The following is a 25,800-nucleotide window of genomic DNA, read 5'->3' on the forward strand; positions in this document are numbered from 1 at the left end:
TTTGAAGGCTTTTCCTGGTCTGTAAACCTCAACCTGGATCAGGTTTCCCTATGTATTTCTATCACACCAGTTACAACAACTTTTATTTATTTTTGATTAATATCCTTCTACATCCTAGATTATGAAACGTTTTAGGGCAAAGACTTCTTGTCATCGCATCTAGCATGTAATCACTGTGGCGCTTTGCTGAAAAAGTACAAATGTTTGAGAAACACTTGTAGAATTAGTGGATGTGTGTTTGTGAGTTAATAAACAAGGCCGATATTAAATGGCAGTGCTGAATATCTGCACTCAGAATATCAGTGTTTATCTCGTCTACTCCCTTAGGTATACCCCATGAATTAACTTCAAAAACATGCTGACATTGTGTTTGGTTCAATTTAGAAAGTGTTTTCAAGACTTTAAAGAATAAGATAGAAGAAAGAGCATGAAAGGCAAAGACTCAGGCTGTTTGGAGGGTGATCTATAATTTCTGATTCTAAGACACAGGAAAACCAGCACTTCTAAATCTCTGAATACTACACAAGAACTTCCAATATCTACTTCATGAGTGAATTCCTTGGCTCCCATAAACCACTTTGTCAGTATAATAGAAAATGTCACTTGCATGTATTTTTTAAGAGGCCAGTCAACAACCTCTTTTTAAGAAGTTAAAATGTCCCAGATTCTGAATGTGTACATGTATGCAAATCAGTTGATGTATATTTCCTTCTATCCTTTCCAGAGTCCATCTCTGGACGAGCTTAGTATGCTGCATTTCTGCATCTCATACAAATTCTTGGACTTGAGATGTAAGATAGGCATCAACCCGAGTCACTCATTAAACAGCAAGTGGCTACAAAGCAGAATCCATGCAATTTGTAAGGCAAAAGAAGCCAAGAGTGGGAACAAAGGAGACAAAGTGGTTTAAGGGAGGCAAGGAATTCACTCATGAAGTAGATATTGGAAGTTCTTGTTTAGTATTCAGAGACTGCAAAGTAGAAATGCTGGTTTTCCTGTGTCTTAGAATCAGAAATTATAGATCACCCCCCAACCTGCCTGAGTCTTTGCCTTTCATGCTCTTTTACGCTCCTTATGAGCCTTCAGGACTCTACTGAAAAGCTGAGGAAAACCACCAAGAAAGAGGTTAAAATTTAACTCAGCTTCATATCTTGCTTAAATTGTGCAAAGTAAATCTTGCTCTTGACAGTTTCAGACCTTGAGTGATGAACAGCCCAACAAACTTGTTTCCAAGTTTGCCCACAAAGGTTTTTTTTTTTCTTAAGTCTAACATGTTATCATCAGAAATGGTTCTATTAATACCCTTCCTTTAGAAATCATGAATTTCAGGAAAAATATATTCATTTACTCTTTCTGTGTGTGTATGTGTGGGTGTGTGACTAGAAGCCAGAGGACAGCTTGCAGGAGTTCCCTCTCTCCTTCTACCATGTGAGGCGCAGGAGTTAAATTTAGTCTGTTAGGATTCACTAAGGACCTACTTAGCCAGCTAGATGATCTGAAATCATAGATTTTTTTAAAAAGAAGTCTACAATCATTGCTCCATAGTGTTCTTTCTGCTTGCCATTAGCTACTTAAATGTGGTAGAGATTTCTCTTTAAAATTCTTATCCTGCTTTATCAATGTGTTAAAATGTTAAGTTTGTTGAAGTTAAAATCATTTCCTTTTAGAAAGATGACTGTGGTATCATCAGGCTCTGTTAGCTGTGTATTGGCCCATAAAAAATAACATTTTTTTCAACGTTAATTTAAACAACAGTTTTAAAACCAGACATTTGTTACTGTGCAGTGGAGAAACAGTGTCCCAGAGGCAGATTAGGTGTATGATGTTACTTTATGGTCTTCCACTAGGTTATTGTCAAACTGTTGGGAGTGGGGGTAGGGAGACTTCACCTCCATGCTTACTGTGGTAATTTAAATGCAAACAGCTCCCTTAAGCTCATATGCAGTTAGTGAAACTGTTTAGGAAGGATTATGAGGTATATGATCTTGCTGGAGGAAGTATGTCATTGGGAGTGGGCTATGAAGTTTCAAAAGACTTTCTCCATTTCTAATTAGCTCTCTCTGCCTCCTTGCCTTAGAGATGTGGGCCCTCAGCTGTTATTCTAGGATCATGCCTGCATACTCTGTGCATGCCTGATTACTGCTGCCATGTTCCTCACGGTGATGGTGATGGATTCTTACCTTCTGAAACAGTAGTTCCCCAATAAACACTTCCTTCTGTAAGTTGCCTGGATCATAATGTTTTGTGGCAATAGGAAAGCAAGTAAAACACTCATTTGTGTGGTAATTTGTAGAAAAGGTGTCAGTGTTATATGGGCTACTAAACTGAGAACCCTAGCTCCTGATTCCACGTTGGCTCCTGGAAATGGTGCCTTTTTATGTGGGTGACTCCAGAGGACAGTCAAAACAACACCTTGTTTCCCAATGTGATATTCCAATACGTTTAGGAGACCAGCAAAAGCAAAACTCACGGTGCCTGGGAATGAATCAGTCTCCAAAGCGGTCCACTTTCCTCCAGTCATTAGGAACACATCATATAATTTCAGCCCACACCCAACAGAAACGAAATGCAACCACATGTCTTGAAAGTAGGAACACTACCTAGATGTCAGTTGCTAGAAAAATGAGGGTTAGATACAATTGGGATTAGAAAGATTTACATTTGAATCTTGGCTGTATGGCATGTCATCTGTGGGTCCTTTACCAGTTAGCTTCTCAATTGTTTAATCACATAAATAAATCATGGGGTATTAGTTGGGATTAAGCTATTTAAAGTGAAAAGTGAGCTTGGTATAGCTGGGCTCCACAGGAAGCACTTTCTCAATACTGACTACCTAACAGTGGTTGTTTAAGCAAATGATTTATATGTATGCAAAGTCAAGAAATCATAGTCCTTGCCTGGTAAAAGCTTAAAAATAGCATTTACAAAAGCAAACCTGAAACTCAGACATGGAAAGGCTAATGGGAATTTTTTTCCTCTAGAAATTGTAGTATTTTCTAGATAGAAGCTGAAAGAAAAGCATCTTATACACACACACACACACACACTCACACACACACACACTACAGAGAGAGAGAGAGAGAGACAGAGACAGAGAGACAGAGACAGAGACACCCCTAGACAGAGAGACAGAGACTTATACTCAATGCTTACACTTAAAATTTTCTGTTTGTATATTTTTCTTTATATTTGTGAGTGTGTGTGTGTGGGGGGGTGTTTGTGCCATGGCATGCATGTGTCATATAACAGCTCTCTGGAGTCATTTCTTTCCTTCTGTGCTATTGAACAGGGTCTCTCATTTCTGCCTCTTTTAAATATATGGTGGACTCCAGACTAGCTAGTTTGTGAGCTTTGGAGTGTTCTTCTGTCTCTAGCTGAACTTGGGTCCACTGCAAAAGCAGCCAATGCTTTTAATTACTGAACTATCTCTCTAGCTCCCACCTCTAGCTTTCTATGTTTGCTTTGTGCTGTCTTATGTGGATAAAGCCTTTACTTTCTGAGTCATCTTCCTAACCCTAATTTTTTTTAAATGAAGAAATTTTGTCTCTGCAACTTAAATGATCTAAGAACTGTTGTGTATAGAAAGGATCAATGCACAGCCTTTATGGCTGGAGGCATACAGGGCAGTCGGACTGGATCTACCCTCTATACATCACATGGTCTCTGAGGAGGCTTAATGAGGTACATTTTGCAAAGATGCATTTGTAGATTGTGCTCATAATTGCATATACAAAGGACCAAAGGTTATAGTTGAAAACTATGACAATTTAATGTAGCCATTTAAGTAAAAATAACAATCTCATATATCTGTTCTAAGAAACAATGATTTTTTTCCTTTGAAAATGTTTACTATTTTATATATTGAAATAAACAAAGGATTGCCTCTTGTTCAATTTCTACTTGTTCCTTCCGAGGGAAAAAAATGTCTATTTTACATGGTTTTTGGTGTTTACCTTAGAAATTAGATATCTTTCCAAGTCAATAATTTGTGTTTTACATAGATGTTATGTTATTAGATGCTAACTCTAGGCTTTCAGCAACTTGTAATCAAGACAAAAATAAACAAAAACCTTCAAGCTCATCCTTTTTTCAATTTAGAATTAGAGGTTAGAGGGATTTCAGTGTTGGTTAGCCCCGACATGCATGCTGTTTGTCTCCCCAGAGGCAAAGCTCAAATCATTTACAAGAACTCGTATTTCTCAACTTCATGTCCCAAGTTCCAACCCAACAGAGGGTAATTTTTAGCTGGAGCACTGGAAACATAAGGATTTCTGACAGGTTTCACTGAAGAGTCTACATGCCTCATGTAACACCTCAAAAAAAAAAAAGTAGCTATAGAAAATTTGAAAGAAATGGTCAAACTTTGAACTATGATACACTATAAGATAACAAAATTCTTTGAATTATAATGCAGCATCAATATCCTGCCCTGGACACGCTTGCTTTTATGTCTGTTATTGGTCTGTACCATAACATTACTTACTCATAAAAGGTGTATGTTTAACGTTCTAAGGAGCTTTTCTGTCATTTTATATGCAGGTTGGTTAGTAAAAAATAACAAGTTTTACAAGCATAAAGTGAAAAATAATTTGCAAATTCAAGGCTGACTCTTAATTCAGTTTCTGATTGCAGTTTGATAATACATAATACTTCATTTCTAGAACAAAATCACCAAGGTTAGTGTCTAGACATATGCAGAAGAGTGGAGATAACTATAGTATTAGGAGTGGAATAAATGGAAGACGTTTCACTTTACCTGTTCCTTACTGTGAGTCATGGACAAAAAACTTAACACATTTTCATTTTTTAATCTGTCAGAGATAACAAAATCATCTCACAGTTAGAAGGAGTAAAGCGTCAGCAAACTAGATGTCCAAAACTTATCTGACAGTATTGTATTAATTTTATTTTTTAAATTTACCACAAATTAATAAATAAGATAATATCAATGGTGAAAAGAGAAGAGAACTAGCCTTGTGGGTAGAAGAGATCTACATACACATTGTTACTTTGTTAAAAATCTTTTTAAAATCTCAATCAGAACTTGCCTTTCTTCAGTAAGCCAAGGTCGGCTTGGGAAATGCATATTCTCCCTACCCAAAAAGTATATTTAAAATGGGGGGTGGGGGTAGGGTTTTTTTTTTTTTTTTTGATTGAAGGTACATACCAAAGTGTTCACAGCTAATGAAAAGGACTATAATATTAATGATTGCTAAGTTGTCTAATCAGTTACCTGGGACTCAAAAAATACTACTGACTTCACTTTGCACTTAAATTTTCCCATAGCCAAAAGCTAACCTGGAAAATATGTAGTCTTATGGAGGGCCCAAGTCTTTATCAGTGACAAGGTTATTTCACACTTATGAGGAGTCAGAAACTAATGTTTAAAAAATGATTTTGAAAATGATTTTTATCTATATAAGTTCAAATCAGTAGCACCCAGCAGAAAGGACAGACCTGCTTTTGGCAAATTTATGTCAGTATTTCTTTACTATAGACAAGGTCCATTTTTCTCCTTTGAAATGGTTATTTCTTCATGTTCACTCACTAATTAATATGTGTTATTTTTATGTGTTCCTTTTACAATTGTAGGAGAGTTATGTATTTAATATTTTTTTAGACAATTACTCTTCAATGCATAATTTTAAATTGTCCTTATGATGGGAAATAGTGTACTTATTTGTCCATATAGGACTATTTCTTCAATGTTAAAATTAAAATTGTTATGCTTCTGTGTGTAGATTTCCCAGGTCCCTGTACTTCACACAGTATTGCCAGAGGCTAATCTTTACTCAGGAATGTCCTTACCATAACCATCACCATCCCACTGGTCAACTTTCAATCATCCCTTAACTTTCTGAAAGCATCCCCTTGCTTAGGGAGGGTCTCCCTTCATAGACAGACAGACATCTGAGAAACACATGCAGCAAGAATGACATTTAGTATTAATTTGAAAACCAAAGCTTCACAAGTCACTGATAATTATATGTGTTTTTTTAAATATAGTGACAGCTTAGGCAGTGACAGAGATGTCACAAGAAGCTAATGTCTGATGAACAGAGCTTTTGGAAAGAGACAAATGTCAATAGCTCTGGACAAATGAGCACTTGAGGAATTCATTAAAACCCTAATTTAGTTGTCCTGTATAAAGAGGAAGAATCACACACACACACACACACACACACACACACACACACACACACACACATCAAGTGTGTATTTTGCAGTGAAGATCTTAAGTCTTGAGTCTTCTACCCTCTCATCAAGATACTGCAGGAAGTTAGCCCTCTCTCTTCAGTCCAATGTGTATGAGCACTGTGTCTACTCATTTAAACTACAGAAGCCTTGTGAAGTGAGGACCGTCATCACCATTTTTGCAGAGAGATCTAAGGGATTTTTAACCTGCTCTGATTCATAAAGAAAGCCAATAAAAATAGACAGAGCTTGATCCAAATAAACAAGCCAGTCCTCTGTGATTTCAACGTCTACTCCATGTCTCATGTAGAATACCAAACTATCTTTAGGCTTTCATAATAGCTGACACTTCACAGGCATCTTTCAACTGAAATTTATGGCAAATCTGTGCTGGTTCCAACAGAAAGAACTGTTGGTCAAGTATATTAGGTGTCTCAGTTCACAATCTATCCACTTGGTTAGTTAACTCAACTAACTGTCACTGTTCCATATGAATGGCATAAATAAACTTATTTGTTGTAGCCAGAATGTGTCCCCTAAGGGTTTATGTGTTGAAATTTAATCCTTGTGAGGTAGTGAAAGGGTAGAAAATATGATCCAAGTATGATGTTTACAGATGAGGCCTTTGGGAGGTTATTAAAATTAAATAAGATCATTGGGGTTGGAATTCCTATGACCAAATAGTTATGACTTTGCAAGAGGAGAGGAAAAGACCAGGCAAGACACGTATTCACATTCCCTGCCTCTTGTATGTATTACCTTGAACTGATTACAAACTGTTAGCAGTATCAAAATCGTCTTATGTGGCCAGGCATCAGTAGTCATTCAGAACTGTTAGCTAAAATAACCCTATTTTATACATTATTGATCCAGCAAATAATAGTATGTTGTTAGCAATAGAAACCACACTAAGAAAAAAATACTTCATTTTTATAATTTATGTTAATAGGAGATACTAAAATATAGCAGAGCCTAGCAGAAAGATAGAATTGAGTAATAAATCTGTCACTCTCCTAATTGAAGAGACTCCTATTTTCACCTTTTGTAAAGATTGTCTCACAAAAATTCAATTTAATATGAATTAAAAACATACAACTCTCTTAAGTTTTCATAATAAATATATTTCCAAATGCCCTCTACATTATCAGGCATAAAAACAGAGATTCAAGTCATAGGTTCATGACCTTAAGGTATAGAAAACCTTAAGGCTATGTTAGACCAGGAGTTAGGAAACGTCTGGGATAGGGAAATGGAAGGGGAGGAGCCCACCTCAGATTCCTCCTTCATGAGGCTGGTTTAATAGGATATTCTAAAAGAGAAATTATACTATTAGCACCATCAATAGGACTCTTAGAATAGTGGCATGAGAAGAAATGTTGAAATTATTACTATTTCAAATATATTGCATTTGAGAAACAGAAGTATGCAGAAATACCATACAGTAGCTACCCACTGCTCCAACAAGCCCTGGGCTCAATATGGCCTCCTGAATACCCAACTCAAGTGATGAGCATAGTGATACATAGCATCTATAGGTACAGGAAGAAGTCCTATAATGTGACAAATCCACATTAAGTCCTACCTGATCTTCTGCTACTAATAACCCTAGGGAGCTTTGGGTATACATTTTGATCCTCAGTTCCCAGCTTCCTGGCATAAAACATTTTAAATCCGTTGTACATAAGAGAAGGAGTTACTACACCATAAGACTTGCCTTGAGAGCTACTTTGGTTATAAAGCCCTCTCTTCAAATCCTTCAGCCCAGATAAATTCCCCTACTTAAAAAAAATCTGTATGATTTGTAGTTTATTACTTTTCATTCAACTCAGTTACCAGTTGTCCCATAATATCACCATTATATATTATTAATGCTGCATTCCTTAAATGAATGCTGGATCCTGATTCAAGAGTGATACATCATACTACTTTTATAGTCCCAATGTCTATAACATTCCAAAAGACACATTAATGGCTCAGTAAACATATGCCCTGTCTTTGAATTTTTCAGGGGTGCCAAAAATGACCACTGGTTTGGTCAAACTTGTATCCTGTGGGAGGCAGACTTACTTATTCAGCATTGTTCCCCCAGTTACTTTAACTTTTCAGATAATATAATTCTCATAGAAATACTCAGCTTTATACAACCAAACTTAAAACTTCATGGCTATGATGGGGGTGTAAGAAGCCCCAGCCTAATTATATCTAAGAGTGGGCTAAAGAGGGTCTCAGCAATGAAGAGCACTTGCACTCTTCCAAAGGACTGAGCAAACCCATGGAGGGCGGGCATAAGTGGCTGTAACTCCAGTTGAGAAGTTACTTTCTCTTAGAATCTCAGTGATCATCAGGTACCCATATACACAAAAATGATTTTTAATAAAAAATAATATGTCTCCATACTGCTTCTTTCAGAGTCTGGGGAAGGATTCTCTTTGGGATGTTTGTCCTCAAGTGCCGTCATTGAACTAAGGAACTCAAACAAAATTGCATAACCTGCTTAGATTTCAGATGTCATCATTATCTACATTTCTTTGCCCCAGACTATCCCCCAAGTCTCCTGTTATTGCCTTGGTTGCTTAGTATATCTTCCTACTTCCTACTGAGGCAAAGCCATCAATGGAATATTTATGGAGCATCTGTGAGAAGGAAGATATCACTTGGGCAATATCTTTCAGAAAGATAAGATACTACAGTGGTAATATGAGAGATGTCATTTCTCTTTATTCTCTGGCTTCTTGTTTTAATATCTTTACACACACACACATACACACACACACACACACACAAACATATATATGTATATGTATATATGTGTGTGTATATATATATATATATATGTATATATATACACACACACACACACACACACACACACACACACACACACACAAGTTATCATTCATCTATTCTTTACCAGGAAAGTTTTCACTTTGTTTTGCCAAATTGAGATTTCCAGACTAAAAAAATCACATAGTTTGAATGTCCCCATAAAGGCAACTGACAGGACAAATCTTGAGTCATCACACTGCCCAAGAACAAAGTTGACTTTCTGACAATTAGAAAGAAAAGAAGTTTGAGCTTATCCACTATCATCAAAGTCCAGATGGGCATACAGCATCAGATATCACAAGAGCTGTAAGCAAGCAAGGGACCACTTATGACTCTGTTCTGCAAAGCTGCATTCTGCTTTCCCTCACAATGACAATACTAGAGGAGAAAACTGGACATGATTCTTAATGCAGTTACTACATTTTCAAAAAAAATAAAAAGGTATTTTTTGTTGTTGTTCTTTTGGTCTTATTTTTGTTGTTGTTGGTGGTGGAGGTGGTGTTTTTTTGACAAATAATTTATTGTAAGTCTCCTGTACTTGAAAGGAACAAAAAAAATCTTTCTTAAAAGATTTTTGAATGAATATCTTTTTAAAATTTTTGTTTTATTTTCTAAACTACCAAAGAAACAATTAAATAGTTATTGTATCAAGAACGTATATGTTGCACTGTAAGTTGTTCCTTGCTGGACAGTTCATTAACAATGTACCTTCAGTTTGCAAAATCTTTGTATGTTCCAATTTTGAAGGGGTTATTTGTAAAGAATTTTCTACCATCTCTGCTGTGTTCCTAACATGCAATCTTCTTGCTAGGGTGTCCTTTTAACTTAGACTCAACACATTTATAACCTGATAAATATAATTTACTGGTATCAGGATCATGTTCATCTAAAGAAATGATATCGTTATCATCCACTATGAATAATCCCCATACGAAGACATGCTGTGGCCCATTCTGAGCATGTGGCAAGGAGATTTATAATTTGTTAAGAAGCCCAAGACCTCAAAGCAATCAAGGCAGTTGGGTATTTACTTTATGATCCACAGATGCTAAAGACCCTATGCAGAAATAAAAGGTAGACCTTATAATCTTAGGGGAGAAAAGTAAGTTCCAGAGGAGTTGATCAGCACGAGTGGCAAATTCCCAGCCAATGAGCACTAAAGAGTTTGCTTTTTTAAACCACACCCTTTTCAAATGTAAGCCAGCTTTCCTGTCTCACATCAAGGTTGCTTAGACCTTATAAATCACTAGTAGCAGGACATTCAGCCATTTCCCAGCTAGACACACTGCAGGATATGGGGATCTAATTTCATACGGATGTTAGACTATAGCTTCTAATGGAAACTGAGCACTTTAGAGTTGTCTGTGACATTAGCAAGCCATTTGCCTCCTGAGCAAAAAGCAGGTTGTTGATTTAGCCATGTCCTCTGCCTGCATCTCAAACCCAGTTGCCAAACGAAGCATTTCTGTCCAGTGTACTTTCACCTCATTTGGGGCCAGATGGCACGCTCTGTGAGACATGGGCAGAACAAGCCTTCAATAAATGTTTGATTGCCATTAGTGAGTCATGCTCACGAAAGTAGACACAATAAGCTGCATGAAAGAAGTGCATCATAATGAGAACCTGTCTGCAGTACACAGCTACAACTTGCTTATCTTCAGAAAATTCTAATCCTGCCATTTTCTTGGTAGGTAATCCTTAATAGGGACAAGAAGCTAATGAGCTGTCTCCATGGCATATAAAATTACACTTATCTCTCTTATTACACGTTGTGTGGATGTATAGCACGTGTGGGCTTGAAGAACTCAGGAATGGTTACAACCTTGACTATAGATGCATAGTAATCTGAAAAGAACAGGTTGTTATCTTCCTTACAGGGTTGAAATTAGATAATAGTATAATGAGATGGCCAATTAAACACTATAGATATTAAGCTGTCTTTGTAGATATAGAATGTGTAAAACCAAGAATCCCTAATCTGTGTTTTGGGCAATATATATTGGTTAGGGGCAGAGAGAACATGGAGCTTGAGGCAAATCGTTCATGGTAGAGAAAGGTAAGGTTCAATGGTGGTAAGAAAGACTCCTAGGACAGGCACCAAGAATTTAAGGAAAAGAGCCCAGGGCTTCTAAATACAGAAAGATTTCTAAACAACAGAAAGAAATAATATTAGATTCAGTCAAAGAGTAGGAAAATACAGATTTTTTAAAGTTGATTTGGCACAAGGTTGAATTTTCTCCAAAGAAAGTTCTAGAATGGATTGGCCTAGGGAGAAAGCGAGATTTCAGTTTATCTAGGAGGCAATAGACTAGATATTGAAGTAGAGATTCCCACTCTACATAAAGTTACCTTGTAAGTAGTTACCAAGCTAAGCAGCTGTTATTGGGTATAATGTTGTCACGAGAGCTGTTCCAGATGGGGGAAACACCACTTTCTAAAAAGGACAAGCTACCCTGCTAACACAACTGGTGGAGGGGTTGACTTCAGGCTTAGCAAACTCAAATACTCACCAATTCAAATTTAACTGCTCATATCATTCAAGTCATGACTACATCAGGGTAGCTTTCTCTGCTCTCCCCTCTCCATCATGCTAGGGATAGATTCTAGTGCCTTATACATACTAAGTGGTGATTCTGTGCTACAGCCTTCTTTTATAAAGAAAATGTGTGAGTTTACATAGCCACACACCAAGAGGCAGAAGGAGTTCCATTATTGGCATATTTAAGAATTCAGTCTTTAAGAGCAAGTACACACTGCTTCTTGGTCTTTTGGCTAAGACTGAGTGTAAAGCAACCGTACCTCCAAAATTATGACATTTGCTGGTGGAAAGAGCTAAGAATCTTAATCCCCCAGTTAGTAGATTTTTACAAGTAGAGCCCGTGCTTTGTGTGCATGTGTGTGTGTATGTGTGTGCATGTGTGTGTGTATGTGTGAGTGTGTGTGTGTGTGTGAGTTAAACAATCTGGTGCCCCATATTCCTGCATATCACTCAGATTTATCTGTACATTAACAATGCTTAGCAGCAGAAAGCCAAAAAGGCTGGCCAAGTTGGAGCAACTTCAAGATTTGTTTCCACACTGGGGTGTTTCATGCACTTGGCAGAAGCAGGCTGCAACTGTAGCTTCATTTATTACATGGTGCTATAAACACTGTGTCTTGAGCTAACAAGACACTCTACATAACAGTCCCATAGGTTACCAAGCACTGTAAACATCTGTTAACACGGGCGCCAGAGATAGCATAGTCAAGGCCTGTTGTGTCCATTTGAAAGTGATTTATGAGGTGCAGTCTACTGTTTAAAAATAATAATCAGAAACACAGCCGCAAACCCCGACTAATACAAATATTTGCAGGGCAAAGTTAGACTCACTTTGAAACACTATGCAGTAATGTCGTCACATGGCCACTGCATTTACAGACTCACTTCACACCTTGCTCATTAAGCATGGCCTTTCCATGGTATTCAGGAGACCAAAACAGTAATTTCACTGTGATATGTTTATTCCCAAAAGAAAAAGGAGAGATTTTTGAATGTAGGTTGACCAATTTTTTCCTTTAGACTAATGTGAAGCCAAAAGTTTATAAGGACGGAAGAAGGCAATGAAGACTGGATAGGGCTTTGTAATCTACAAATGATAATTGCCCAGAGTTTCTTGGCAAGCATGCACCCTTTAGTCCACCCAGAGGTCTCTATGGAGGGGAAATGAATGGCTGGAGACCTCTTGGCATCTAATCTCAGAACAGGGCTTTGCTTTTCTCAAAAGGAAAAATAATGTCCCAGCTACAGAATATACATACATACTTGTATACAGTCATAAGCACATACATATGTATATGTGTGCCCAGCATATATGTTATATGTATGCATATTATATATGTATAATATATACATATACAATATACGTGTGCACATTTAAAATATACATATTGTATATAATACATATATAATATATAGTTTATTGTACATATATAATATATAAACAATGTATAATCTCTGATACTTTGTTTCTGTTATTTTACTTAATTTCTATGTAACATTTCAATCTGTGAATATATTTCAGTAGCTGCCACATCAAGAATAAGGTGATACCTCTTGTGATCTATGTAGAAAACAGCTACATAGTTCTAGTTGCTACCACAGATCCAATTTCTGTAGGAAGAGGTAAGCACTGTCTCAGCTACATCCGGGGAGTTGAGGAGGAAACACCCTCACTGAGACCTCTTATCCCCACCCGGACACAAACAGCAGCACCCGGGAGACAGACAGATCCACAGTAAATCTGCTCTGGTCTCTCAAATTCTGTAACCACACATGCATACCTCTCCTAGACATTTAAATGCCCTCCCACTCAGCTTTCCTGAGAACTCCAGAAACCCCCATTTCCAGTCCTCAGACCTTCCAAGGCAAGTTAAGTTAGGTATTTTAAAGTCCAGGAAATTTATTCCTATTCAGGAACAGCTGTGTCTTCTCAACTCTCTGCCTTCCCACTACCTTTCTCTGTCAGGCCAAGACCTCCTGGAGATACAAACAGCAGGCAGCATCTCTATGGTTTCTTTCTCCCACTCAACACCCTGATTCAGGAAGCCAACACACCTCCCAATGCGCTCCCACACACGCGTGCAAACATACAGCACACATACATACTGCACACCTCTTCAGCACACACATCAGAGCTCACCACGGAAACCTGCACCCTGGTCCCAGCAGACGTACTCCCCGGTGCTATATATAAAGTCCTTGCCCAGAAATAGATTTCCCCACGCACCCACAAGCGGATAGTCCCATGTTACAACCACTGCTTGCAGCCAGCTCTCTCCCTCTCTCTCTCCAGACGTGACCCGACTCACCCGCTCAGCTCTCAAGACTCTGCAGTTCTATCAGAACTTTGAGCCTGGTTGATTTCATAACCACGAGTGTGTCCAGCGCCGGGACAGTTTGGCTTGCCACAATTTCCACTCACCCCAGTTCATGGAGGCTCTGGCGTCGGTGACTCTGACTCCAGCTCCTCTGCTTCCAGCTTGCAGCTGCAGCCTGCACAGACTGCGCAAAGGCAGAGCGCTGCGGGGGTCGCGTGCTTCACAACCCACCCTCCGGAGTCCCTCAGGCCATCACACCCAACCAGGAGCTCGCTTCAGACAGCAGCAGCAGCTTCCACAGTCCTTGCTCCAGGTTAGCAGGCTGATGGTGACAAACACACTCGCGAAACTTTTAAGACCAAGAAAACAGTCTTAGGAAGAAACCTCTCCTTGCATCTCACAACCTGGTTGGAGCAGGCTCCAGGCTGGGACAGTTCGCTTGCTGCCCCCCATTCCTTGTCGCCCACATCAACTTTCAGCTTCACTCAGCACCAAGAACAACTTACACACACACACACACACACAGGCGCGCGCGCGCACACACACACACACACACACACACACACACACACACACACTTCTCCAGGACACGGAGGATCGGGTTACACCAACCCATCAGCAGAAAACAACTTTTGAGAAGGGAATACAACCCACTCTAAACTCATCAAAATAAAATAAAATAAAATAAAATAAAATAAAATAAAATAAAATAAAATAAAATAAAATAAAATTATCGGGGCAAATACATAAAAGTGACCCCAATTTTTCACAAGCAGTTGGCATGCCCGGGTCTACTCCCAGGTCTCCTGGCACAATGTGAGGGAAATAAGAACTCCCCTCCAGTACCTCGGAGTTTCGCCTCGGGAGACAGAACGCGGGTTCGTGTCCGCTTGGGGGCTGCTGGAGCCGAGGCCTCAGGCCCGCGTGGACCCAGCCCGGGATCCCCGCGGCTGCCGGGGTTCAGTAACAGCCGTCGCCGCCACCGCCGCTGTAGCAGCCGCCTCTGCCAGTGCCGCCGCTCCCTAGACCGCCTCCTCTTCCCATGGCTGCGCCCTGCTTGGCAGCTCGTGGGTTGTCAGGCTTGGGGAGGAGGAAGGGGGCGGGGTGAAACGGGAAGGGAGGAGGGGAGGGGAGGGGAGAGGAAGAGAGGGGAGGGGTGGGAAAAGGCGGCTGGCGTTCGGCTCTGCGAGGGACCCGCCGCCGCCTCGGGGATCCAGGCTGCCTAGGGGAAGGGCAGCGGGAGCTGAGGGCAGCTAGCTCCGGGGCCGCTGCGGGGAGGCTGAACGCCGCCCCCGCTACTCAGTCCGCAGGGCTGGGATGAAGCTTTCTGGCGAGGAGTTGCGAGTTGGTGCGTGTCGCTCTCAATTGGGCGGCAGGGCTCCTCCTAGAGGAAAATATTGGTAGTTGCGGGAGACTTCCCTCCTCTCCACCCATCGGGTTCCCCCAAAGAAGGCAGTATCTAGAAGTCCTCAAGAACAGGCTGTAAGTTCAAAGAGAGCAGTGCACCTCCTGCAGGTACAGGAAGAAGTAGCCTTGGGAAGTGTGATGAGTCTACTAGGCTTTTTTTTTTTTCCATTTTTTTTATTTTTATTTTTTAAAATATTTTATTACATATTTTCCTCAATTACATTTCCAATGCTATCCCAAAAGTCCCCCATACCCTTCCCCCCCACTTCCCTACCCACCCATTCTCATTTTTTTTTTGGCCCTGGCGTTCCCCTGTATTGGGGCATATACAGTTTGCATGTCCAATGGGCCTCTCTTTCCAGTGATGGCCGACTAGGTCATCTTTTGATACATTTGCAGCTAGAGTCAAGAGCTCCGGGGTACTGGTTAGTTCATAATGTTGTTCCACCGACAGGGTTGTAGATCTCTTTAGCTCCTTGGATACTTTCTCTAGCTCCTCCATTGGGGGCCCTGTGATCCATCCAATAGCTGACTGTGAGCATCCACTTCTTGTAAGACTATGCCGGGGTGTACTAGGCTTTTATCTGTCTAGTTGGTTCCAATTTTCAAACTCCTGCTCACTGGGACATTAAAGACATTCCAATCCGAGAGGTTAAAATAAAAAAAGTGGAGACAAAGTAGGTAATTTACCAAGAATGCATGTTTGTTTGAAGAGAGCTATGTTAGTACGGAACACAGGTCTGCAGGGAAGGCACGAATAAGGTCCAGCCTGAGGTTTGTCCTTGTTTGTGACCTAGAGAAAGACACAGTTTGTCTATCAGACAACAGGCTCTTGCTACCTAGGTCCATTTTGTTGAAAAAAAAAAATTAACCAAGATGGGAGTTGTCAAAGCACTTCTTAAAGTCAGAGTGCTGTGTAAGTATTGTCACGAAGCACCAGACGGCTTCACCACTCTCTTCTCCAGGCATAGAGTACAAAGGTACAAAAGTCCAGCCCCGGGGCTGTCTAGCTGTCTTGTATCTGGTGGAGCAACTGGTCATGTGGTCTTTTTACTGTTTGCTTTGTTCTGACAGCTAGTTGTAAGCTCACTTATCTTTAACCTTCCTAACAGCCTCAGCTTTAAAAAGGACCCCCACCCCCTCTTTTCACTAGCTTTCAGACCCAGAGTCACAGTAAAACGTTTAAGCACTGCAAAAGAATAAAATAAGCAATTCCACACTAAGGTGATGGATGGGGTAGAAACGGAGAAACAGAGGACCAAACTCTTTGGAACTTCTGTTTTCAAAGTAACCGTGCAATTGGAAACATTCTCAGCATCTTTTCTCATGAGCCCAGCTGTGTCTCAGCTGTCTCTTATGCATCTAGCATACGGAAAGGGGAAGAGATTCTGGAGATGATATGGATCGTGACTCTGCCAGTCAGGCATTGGGGGTGGTCTGGTTACTGTCCTTGAACCAGTCCTGTGTCACAGGCAGGCTTTCTCTAAGACAATCTCCCTCAATCCCTTGCTTTCCATGTTAGGATGAAGCAGTAGGGGTGCTTACTGTCTCTGGAACTTTTAAAGGGAGAGTTGTTCAGATAGAGAAACCCGAAAAAGGAAACCATGAGGTCAGGCAAAACTCCTGTTGGGTGGTCTGTGCTTGCCAAGCTGGCTGAAAGGGCAGTACTGACAGGCATGGAGACCTGTCAGTCCTCACATGCTTATTCTACTCTCTCGGAGGTGACCTTCCTTGGATTCTGGTGCACCTTGGATTCTGACAGTGTCGACCGATCTCCTTCCGTCCCCTCTGTGCTCACTCCTCTTTCTCCTCTCTCCAAGCCCAAAGAAGCTTCATCAAGCTACCTAGTCTAGTTTCTTGATCTAGAACCTAGACTAGGAAGGACCAGATGGACTTGTGGAAAATTTTTCTACATTCTGATCATGCTCCAAGGCGGTTTCAAGGCCGTGCTTAAACAAAAGCCTGTCCTCATGTTGCTCTGGCTTCAACTGCAGCATCCACTCTGTTAGACATGGAAGCAGATTTCTCTAGACAGAAATGTGACCATGCGTAGACAGCATATGAAAAGATACACTGGATTCTGTAGGAGATTAAAGAAAAGGGCTGTGATGTAACTTGGCAGGGTCTAGCATCTCCTGGGAGACAAACATCTGGGCATTTCGTGAGACTTCCTAGATTGGGTTCACTGAGGCAGACAGCACCTTTGCAAGGATTAAGAGCCTAGGCTGAAAGAAAAGGGGAAAAGGAACTAAATGATAGCATTCTTTTCTCTTTGCTTCCGGACTGTGGACACACACTGCTCAGCTGCTCTGCTCTTCTGCAGCCTGTCCTCACCACATGATGGGTGCATCTTCTTCACCTCCAAGTCAAAATAAACCAGGGGTGGAGAGATGCTTCAGTGACTACGGTACTGCTGTTCAAGTCCTAGGACCTGAGTCCCTAGCACCCGCAAAACAATGATAAAGAGAGCTTGGTGGTTGGCTGGTGCATAGTCAGCACCAGGGATGCAAAGGCAGGCAGAAACCTGGAGCTCACTGGCCAGTCATGGTAATTAGAGACTCCGAGGTCCCTTTGGGAGACACTGTCTCAAAATAACTGAGAAGATGGAGAAAGGACATCTGAGAAGACAGCTGAGGTCACCCTCTGGCCTCCACAAACATGAGCATGCATGTGCACATGCATTCCAGACCCCTGTGAACATGCACACATGCCTACACATACATATACAAAATTAAATAAAAATAAAATAAATAAATATAAGCCCAGTTTCTGTAAATAGCTTCTTGTCGTAACTAATACAAGACAGAACTTGTAATTTATATGAAGCACACCCTCTATTAACTCCAGAAACAAATATCTCATGTATGACCATATGTAAGTGCTTTATATATTTTCCATTTAGGAAGGGGAAATGTATCAGGCCCTGAGGTGACTACTTTGTGATGAGTATAGTTTACTCATCAAGTAATGAAAGCGAGATTGTGTTTAACTCATATGCTCCATTCTGCCTAGAACACCCTGCTTTGTTCTCCCACAGTAATCCATCCCAGCTTTCAAGTCCAGCTCAACTGTTTACTTTCTCTCTGGAGCCCTTCCTGGATCATCTCAAATCAGGGAATTCTTTCATTTGCCCTGTATCTAAGGCTTTATATTTATACTGGTTATATGTTGCATTTTTTGTTGATTTCTTCCATTAATTGTTAGGAAAATAGTAAGTTTTTACTATCTGTAGTTGAAATGTTTAGATCAGTACTAGCAAACAGTAAGGGATCTCACTAATGTTTAGTCAAAATCTAAAGAAAAAAGTTATCTATAGATACATAGAGCTCTTGAATTCATATTCCAAAACTTGATCTCTCCACAGATCTCCAGGCTAGCAATAAGCCATTGCTAGATAGATTTTTTTTTATAGATGTCTCAACCCCAATTATATTCAAGTCAGAACTCTGATTCCTTCTCCAACCAGGGCTGCTGCAGTCTTCCTCTCAATAGACAGCAACTACTTCTCCCCAGTTACTGATATCACAAACCTTTGTGGTAATGCTTGCCTCTTCTTTGTCTCTGGAATTCTGCATCTGTCTCCTTCATAGAGACATCAAGAAGCAATTATCTCGACACATTAGAATCTTATCTCTATTGCTGCAATGCTTTATAAACTCAACTGATCTCCCTGTTCCAACATCTTTCGCTCCTCTCACTAACAACAATCTTGATCTAGTGCACGTTCTAAACTAAGCCAGGAATGGAATTCTTTTTAAACACCAAGCTATGCCATCCTTTTGCCACCCGAGTCCCCATTTGAACTCATGTACAAATATAAATGACACATAGAGTCTAAGCTGTGTACTTCTGCTCTCCACCTCATTGTCATTACTCTTCCATGAACTCAGCTTGCTCCCGGCATGCTGAACTCCCTGTTCTTTCTTAAACGACCAAGCACACTCATAACCTATAGACAGTTCTTGCTATTTCTTCAACTGTAAAGACCCTTCTCTGGATGGTTGCATGCTCCCTTATCTTTTCTCAAATAGTACCTTGTCATTGAGTCCTATCTTGACCTATTTTACTGTGTAGCAGGATACCTTCTGTCATACCATTCCTCCTCCCTACCACAGAGAGCTCAACCAGAAATATAATTCATACTTGAAAAGAATGAAAGCAATTAGAAATCAGACTAGGCATATTCAAGTTTATATAACTAAGTCTGGTTCTTAATCTCTCCAGTTATACAGCTACACAGGATACATTTTCTAAATCTATGGCTGTCAGAGACTAGCATTTTACTTTGGTCATTCTGTTGTTCTGTAAAGTACCAATGGCTTTTATCATAACAAAAGAAAGAAACTAAATTTCCCAAAGCAGCACTTGTAGTTAAAGAAAGGATAAGCATTGCTTAGGAGCATTAGACCGTTTATGATTCATCTGTGGTCTTGGTGAGCAGCTGATGAATCTCACAGTGACTCAGTTCCACAGGGAGTGGGGGAACTGCTCTCTAAGACAATGTACATTATCACATTGAAGTCTGTTGATGGCTTAATTTATTTGTCACATTGATGTGGTGGTTTGAATAGGAATGCCCCCCCAAAGACTCATAAGTTTGAATGCTTGCACCACAGGGAGTGGCACTATTAGTAGGCGTGGCCTTGTTGGAGGAGGTTTAGCTCAAGTGTGGCCAGTGTGGCATAGTCTCCTGCTGCTGCTGCAGATCAAGATGTAGAGCTCTCAGCCCCTTCTCCAGCACCATGTCTCCCTGCATGCCCCCAAGCTTCCCACCATGACAATAATGGACTAAAAACCTCTGAACCTGTAAGCCAGTCCCAGTCAGATGTTTTCCCTTATAAGAGTTGCCATGGTTATGGTGTCTCTTTACAGTAATAGAAAGCGTAACTAAGACAATTGGCTTGGAAACTGTACCCTGCTATTTGGTAAAATGTCTTTCAAGATGTTTCTGTGAAGAGATTTTAAAGATATGATTAGTCTTTAGAATAATAAACTTAAGTAAAGCAGATTAGAACCTAAAAATATGGAATGTGTATGGATTTCACCAATCAGTCGAAGGCCTTACTATAAAGACATTGGCATCTAATATCAAACAGACCCTGAAAGTGGAGCACTACCTCTTTCCTAGTTCTTCAGAACATTGAGAAGGTGTCAAGGCCACTTTAGACTTCAAATCACCATTTAATGCAGAATTAAAAAAAAATGTCACTCACATCCAGAGCTCATACTATCTAACAGGCATAAGGCATGCGGATGACCTTGACTCTCACTGCTAGACCTGGAGACACCTACAGGTATGCCCCAAACCTGGAAGACAGCAAACTACATCTGGCAGCCTCTTGGGAAGATGAAAAGATAGATTTCAAAAGAAGCTCATGAATGAATATTCCTCTTGAAGTCATTCTAGCATTTAAGCATGGAGATTTTTTTTTTAATGAGGAGAAATGTTACCATCTCTATCTGTTCAAATGAAAATGCCTATTTTAAAAAAATAACTCATAGACAATCATCTAGCTTCTGTCTGGGTAATAACACCAATGAGTAACTCACTAACTCCTTCATTGGGAAGCTTGTTCAATTTTGTGACTGTGTTATTTATTAAAAGTACTTTAGTCAGCATCTGCCATTTTATTATTTATATGTGGTTTTGTCTCTAAAAGCCTATGGGGAAAATATTAGAAATTTAAATGTATTTTTTCCTTATGACACATTTCCTGTTGCCTCTTCTCCAAGCAAACACTTGGAAACACATTCAGGCCATTCCACTCCTTATTCAAGTCAGTAGGCTGCTCCCCTCACCTACTCTGTGTTCTCAGGTTACCTAACTCCTTCTGAAACTGCTATTTCTACTATCACATTCAGTCCTGCATGTATCTCTTCAAGATAGAGGAGGACAATGAGCTTTTATCTAAGTGCCAGAGAATTATGGGAAGAACAGAAGTCCTAGAGTCTGGAAGACACAGTAGAACCCATGGTCTAATCATGGCACCAGTCACACAGTCTGCATTCCACAGGTGTTTCTGGAATACAGAGGTTTCTACTCTTTCTTTCTCTCCCCATTTCAATCCCCTGCTGCTTCTTTTCATGCACCCTCTTTACTTTCAAAATAAATGAGGAAATAAGAGCACGAGAGACTGTCAACAAGAAAGAGATTGGACCGGGAATGAGAAAGTTTCTTGTAACAGCTTCTTGCCACAGAAAGAAGATATAAAGAGCTATTTCCAATGCCTAAAAACGTTCTGAACTTGCTAGCCGGACTTGTTTCAAGGCAATTTAGCTGCCTTCCCAAGAGGAAGAATGCTGAACTGTTTGAGCAGTGAAGGATCAAGCCTGGCTACCTAGGGTCTGCTAGGGAAGGCTGGAAAGTCAAGCAAGCTGTTAGTTCTGGCTGACAAAAGTCCTTAGATAGGACAATGACTGTCTGGAGGAGACAGAGGATTAGCCATGCAATACCACTTTCTCAAGGGCAGTGGCCCTGTGCACTTTCTGAATCAGATGAAATGTGAAGACATCTTACTCTATAAAACTGTGATATCTTTTAAAAGATATCTTTATTTTATTTTACTACATGTGTGGGTGCTTTGCTGGTATGTATGTCTGTGCACCACAAACACGTAGTGAATTCAGAGGCCTGAAGAGGGTGCTGGATCTACTAGGATTGGAGATACAGGTTTTGAGACATCATGTCAGTGCTGGACATGGAACTTAGGTTCTCTGAAAGATCAGTGTTCTTAATTGCTGAGCTGCCTCTCAAATTGTGATGTCTTTATCACAGACTTTAAGAACTAGGTAAAACTGATTTCCATTTCAAAAGACAGGAAGTGAGTCAGGCGTAGAAATTAAATGTGCTTAGTAAAAGTTATCATTTATTTTTCTAGCACTACAATACGTTAAACACATTTATCTAAACTATACTTACTATTTATTTTACCAGAAAATTTGTGACAAGTATGAAATTATACTCCTTTAATGAATAGAAAGTTATGAAGAAATGCAAAAACAAACAAACAAACAACAGTAAAAATCCAGACCTGATCATATAAAGGGAAAAATGTAGGGTCCCGGATGGGGACTCAGCCTTTTTATGTCAGCTCTATTCTGGAGACTCTTCCCTCAGCCTCTCAAGCTATCAGCATCTAGTATTGTATCCACCTCATTTTAAGCCACCAGCCCACCAGCCTCTCTGTGTGGCAAGAACTAAAATTGTCCTCTAATTCCTTGGCACCAAAACAATTAACAGTAGTGACCAGGAACCACAGGAGAGATTCGTCTGTTCTGCCCTTAGTAGCGCAGGTCTTGTGCAGGCAACCCATATAGGTGCGCCTCTAACATCTGTGGGCTACACATGCCAGGGACAGATGGAGACTAGTAATGATAACTCTCCATATTTGTTATGTTTGAGCTAACGGGTTGTTGAAGAGAATGTGTTTCATCAACTTGCTTTGAGAAATAAACCTTCATAATGGTATAGAAGGACAGGTTTGGATTTAGACATCTCAGCTGTTGTGAACATAAGAATGTTCTTCAAGTTGTCTGGTGGTTGGTGTGATGCTCACCACTCAAATCCATTGCTCCCCTTCTGGCTTCTGACTACATGAACACACAGTGCTCCCCTACTTGTTCTTGGACCTCAACTCTCATGTCCCAAAGAAGCTCCTCTCCATCCTAAGATGTTGGGATATTTAAACTGTAACTCCAGCCCAAGACACCCACAGTGTGGTCTAGAAGAAGGAAGCACATTTGTATATGGGTCCTTCACATTCACCCAAGTATTTCTTGTTCCTGGAATAAGGATATGGTTGGAAGAAAGAAAACCAGCTCAGGGCCTCTCTGGCAGGGCCATAAGAAAAATATTTATTGTATGGGATTGTTTAGACTCATGTGCATTTCTTTAGAAGTAACAAAGTTAAAGTGGGACTTTGAGCATGTAGCAAAATGTTTCATGCAGTTTTTAAGTTGAGGATCTCAGTGTAGAACTCAGTGAATATTAAGAATTCATAAAACGTCCCCAGTTCAGGAACCATCTTGTAAAAAGAGGCAGAAAGATGGTAAGAGCCAGGGTTGAGGTGTGAGAGAAGAGTGAAGGAGTATCCTGTGCTTAGGACAGGACACTGCACTCACTGACACAGCAGGGCTGACTGCCTAACCTGAGACACACACAAAAATGAATCAAGCAACATCCAACTTGCAGCAGGGAGGAGCAGCTACTGAGAGAGCTAAGGGAGACTGGGGGGAGAGTCAGAGTCAATTTTTCTTAAGGATTATGGCCCCTACCTGGTAGCTGGTCATTCTTCAGGAGATGGTTTCACACCTGGAAGAATATGGCAGCCAAAATGGAACTTGGTGGGTTATTCAAAAAGAGGGAAAAAAGGCAGGAAGTTGGGGTGGGGTGGGGTGTAAAGTCAGGGAAAAGATCGGGGAGGAGTGAGCAGGGAAGAGTAGGGAAATTAATATGATCGAAAGACATTGTGTAAAATTCTCATAGAATTAACAAGCTTTAGTGAACATTCATTGTGCGTGACATTGGGTTATATAAGAATATTGTCATGCAAGAGAGACCATGTCTCTCCATACCTCTTTATCCCCCCTTTCTTGCCTCTTCTCCTATTATTGCAAATCTCATTTTTTTCCTAGACATTTTCACATCTCCTTTCATGACATTTCGCATATGTGATTGCATAAAGTTTATAAAGTTACAAATAAGAGAAATCATGCAGTATCTACCATGCAGAAATTGGCTTAATAACTTAATATCTCCAGCTGCATTCCTTTCCCTGCAAATGATGTGACTTAATCCATCTTTATGTCTAGAAGAAAATCCTTTGTATATATTCATCACATTTTATTTGTCTACTTCTCTGTTATCGAGCACTTCGGTTCATTTATAACATAGAACATCAGAACATGTACCATCAGAAGATGGAGTACAAGTGGCCAATAAACATGTGAAAAAAGTTCCTCATCACTAAAACCATAAATTAAACTACACTGTAACTCTTTCTAACCCCCATCAGACTGGCAGTCATTAAGAAAACAACAGCAGATGCTGAGAGAATGTGCTCATTGGAAACATTCTTTCATTGTATACATTGTGAGTGGGATATAAACTAGTCTAACTAGCCATTGTAGGACTTAAGATGGAGGGCCATCAAAACTAAAATTTGATCTTTCCCATGATTCAGTTCCACCAGCCCTCAGCATTTATCCAAAGAGATTACAATAATTTGATTCACAGCATTTTAGAAACATCCATTATACAATGTGAAATTAGGTATTCCCCCTAAGTCATTTGTCATATTTATATAATAGATCTAGATAAGCCATGATATTTGCTGCATGGCAATCACTTTATTTCTGTTGATTGGCATTTTCTAAAACAAACATGGTGTCAGAGGTTTTAATCTATCCACATCTTTATCTTTTTAAAATTCACATAGATGTTTAATATATCCATATCCCAATTTTTCCTAAAGCGGACTTGAAGTGGCTTCTGGAAATATGAATATAAACCAAAGGATGAAGAAATGAGATAAAGAAAATAAAAGGTAAAACTAAAATAATGGTAAAGTTAGTTAGTTCTTGAAATGTGTCATAAAAATTGGATGTGATGGTAGACACCTTTGACCCCAGTAATCAGAAAGTAGAGTCAGGAAGTTCAGATCCATTACGCCCACAGAGTGAGTTTGAATCTTGCATGGGCTACATGATATTCATGTTCTCTCTCTCTCTCTCTTTCCCTTCTCTTCCCCCTCCTCTTCCTCCTTCCTGCTCTCTTCATAGAAGCACACATCTCTCATCTCAGCACTCATATGGTGAGATGGAAGATGGAAACAGGAAAGCCCCAGAAGTTCTTGGGTCAGTGATCCTGATATATGCAGTAGTGAACAACTGTATCATGTAAGATATGGCATGATACCCAAAGTTGTCCTCTGACTTCCATATGTAAACATGTAAATGAATGCATATACACACACTTTCATAGAAACATGATCCAAAATTGCTATAATTTTTACTTTAAAGATATCTTACATTTCTACATTTGGTATTTATATATTTTTTTGCATTCATAGTTCCTATAAAATATATAGAGTTTGTGAAGTTATGACATTCAAGTTTTGAGCAAACTGTACAAAGATAAGGAGAAGCCCAAGTGAACACAAGATCTGAGATTTACTTGCAATTCCAACTCTCATGGATTACTTTTAGTAAAAGACAGAGATGAATCCCGCCTCTAACTGGGGTCCTCTGCACCTATATCAAATGTGACGCTTATGCTGATTCCCAGAATGGTGAAGAACCAGCTCCAGCCATTCTTGCTTACCTTGTGCATGATGAATGTTGACTCCAAACTGAAAACTCTCAAAGCATAACCCAGAGCCTTTCTTTAGCATGTAGGTTGCTCTCAGGAAATGAAGTTATAGAAAAATATTGCTTTAATAAACTTAAATTATTGGAGGTTGCACAGCAACACACACCAGATATTATCTTCTTTTTGCTCTTGTATGGATTAGGCTC

General features: G+C 40.0%; 1 protein-coding gene across 3 annotated transcripts in view, besides 13 other annotated features; it reads right to left on the minus strand.

The window, feature by feature from the left end:
• Ghr (growth hormone receptor) overlaps positions 1-15,077 on the minus strand; it is a 265,598-nt gene extending 250,521 nt beyond the window's left edge. For 2 of the 3 annotated variants that reach the window (NM_010284.3, NM_001048178.2), the window contains exon 1: positions 14,725-15,077. The gene's annotated coding sequence lies outside the window, so the exon portion shown is untranslated. Of the gene's footprint in view, positions 1-13,513; positions 13,568-14,724 lie in introns of those variants that run through there. The other variant, NM_001286370.1, reaches the window with a different exon arrangement.
• Positions 14,813-14,997: a promoter, noted in NCBI's record as "-75 basal promoter". NCBI's record gives the evidence for it as "EXISTENCE:reporter gene assay evidence [ECO:0000049][PMID:10567409]".
• Positions 14,813-16,286: a promoter, noted in NCBI's record as "SmaI fragment". NCBI's record gives the evidence for it as "EXISTENCE:reporter gene assay evidence [ECO:0000049][PMID:10567409]".
• Positions 14,959-15,001: a protein binding site, noted in NCBI's record as "L2-A2". NCBI's record gives its function as "negative regulation of transcription" and the evidence as "EXISTENCE:protein binding evidence [ECO:0000024][PMID:16825291]".
• Positions 14,968-14,988: a protein binding site, noted in NCBI's record as "L2A". NCBI's record gives the evidence for it as "EXISTENCE:protein binding evidence [ECO:0000024][PMID:11390427]".
• Positions 14,968-14,988: a protein binding site, noted in NCBI's record as "L2A". NCBI's record gives its function as "positive regulation of transcription" and the evidence as "EXISTENCE:protein binding evidence [ECO:0000024][PMID:10567409]".
• Positions 14,989-15,020: a protein binding site, noted in NCBI's record as "L2B". NCBI's record gives the evidence for it as "EXISTENCE:protein binding evidence [ECO:0000024][PMID:11390427]".
• Positions 14,989-15,020: a protein binding site, noted in NCBI's record as "L2B". NCBI's record gives the evidence for it as "EXISTENCE:protein binding evidence [ECO:0000024][PMID:11390427]".
• Positions 15,133-15,267: a transcriptional cis regulatory region, noted in NCBI's record as "-210 to -344". NCBI's record gives its function as "negative regulation of transcription" and the evidence as "EXISTENCE:reporter gene assay evidence [ECO:0000049][PMID:12529387]".
• Positions 15,231-15,267: a protein binding site, noted in NCBI's record as "L2C1". NCBI's record gives the evidence for it as "EXISTENCE:protein binding evidence [ECO:0000024][PMID:12529387]".
• Positions 15,231-15,267: a protein binding site, noted in NCBI's record as "L2C1". NCBI's record gives the evidence for it as "EXISTENCE:protein binding evidence [ECO:0000024][PMID:12529387]".
• Positions 15,231-15,267: a protein binding site, noted in NCBI's record as "L2C1". NCBI's record gives the evidence for it as "EXISTENCE:protein binding evidence [ECO:0000024][PMID:12529387]".
• Positions 15,231-15,267: a protein binding site, noted in NCBI's record as "L2C1". NCBI's record gives its function as "negative regulation of transcription" and the evidence as "EXISTENCE:protein binding evidence [ECO:0000024][PMID:12529387]".
• Positions 15,514-15,573: a protein binding site, noted in NCBI's record as "L2-D1". NCBI's record gives its function as "inhibits transcription in response to fatty acids" and the evidence as "EXISTENCE:protein binding evidence [ECO:0000024][PMID:16825291]".

Source organism: Mus musculus, chromosome 15 (assembly GCF_000001635.26).
Source record: "Mus musculus strain C57BL/6J chromosome 15, GRCm38.p6 C57BL/6J".
NCBI lineage: Eukaryota > Metazoa > Chordata > Mammalia > Rodentia > Muridae > Mus > Mus musculus.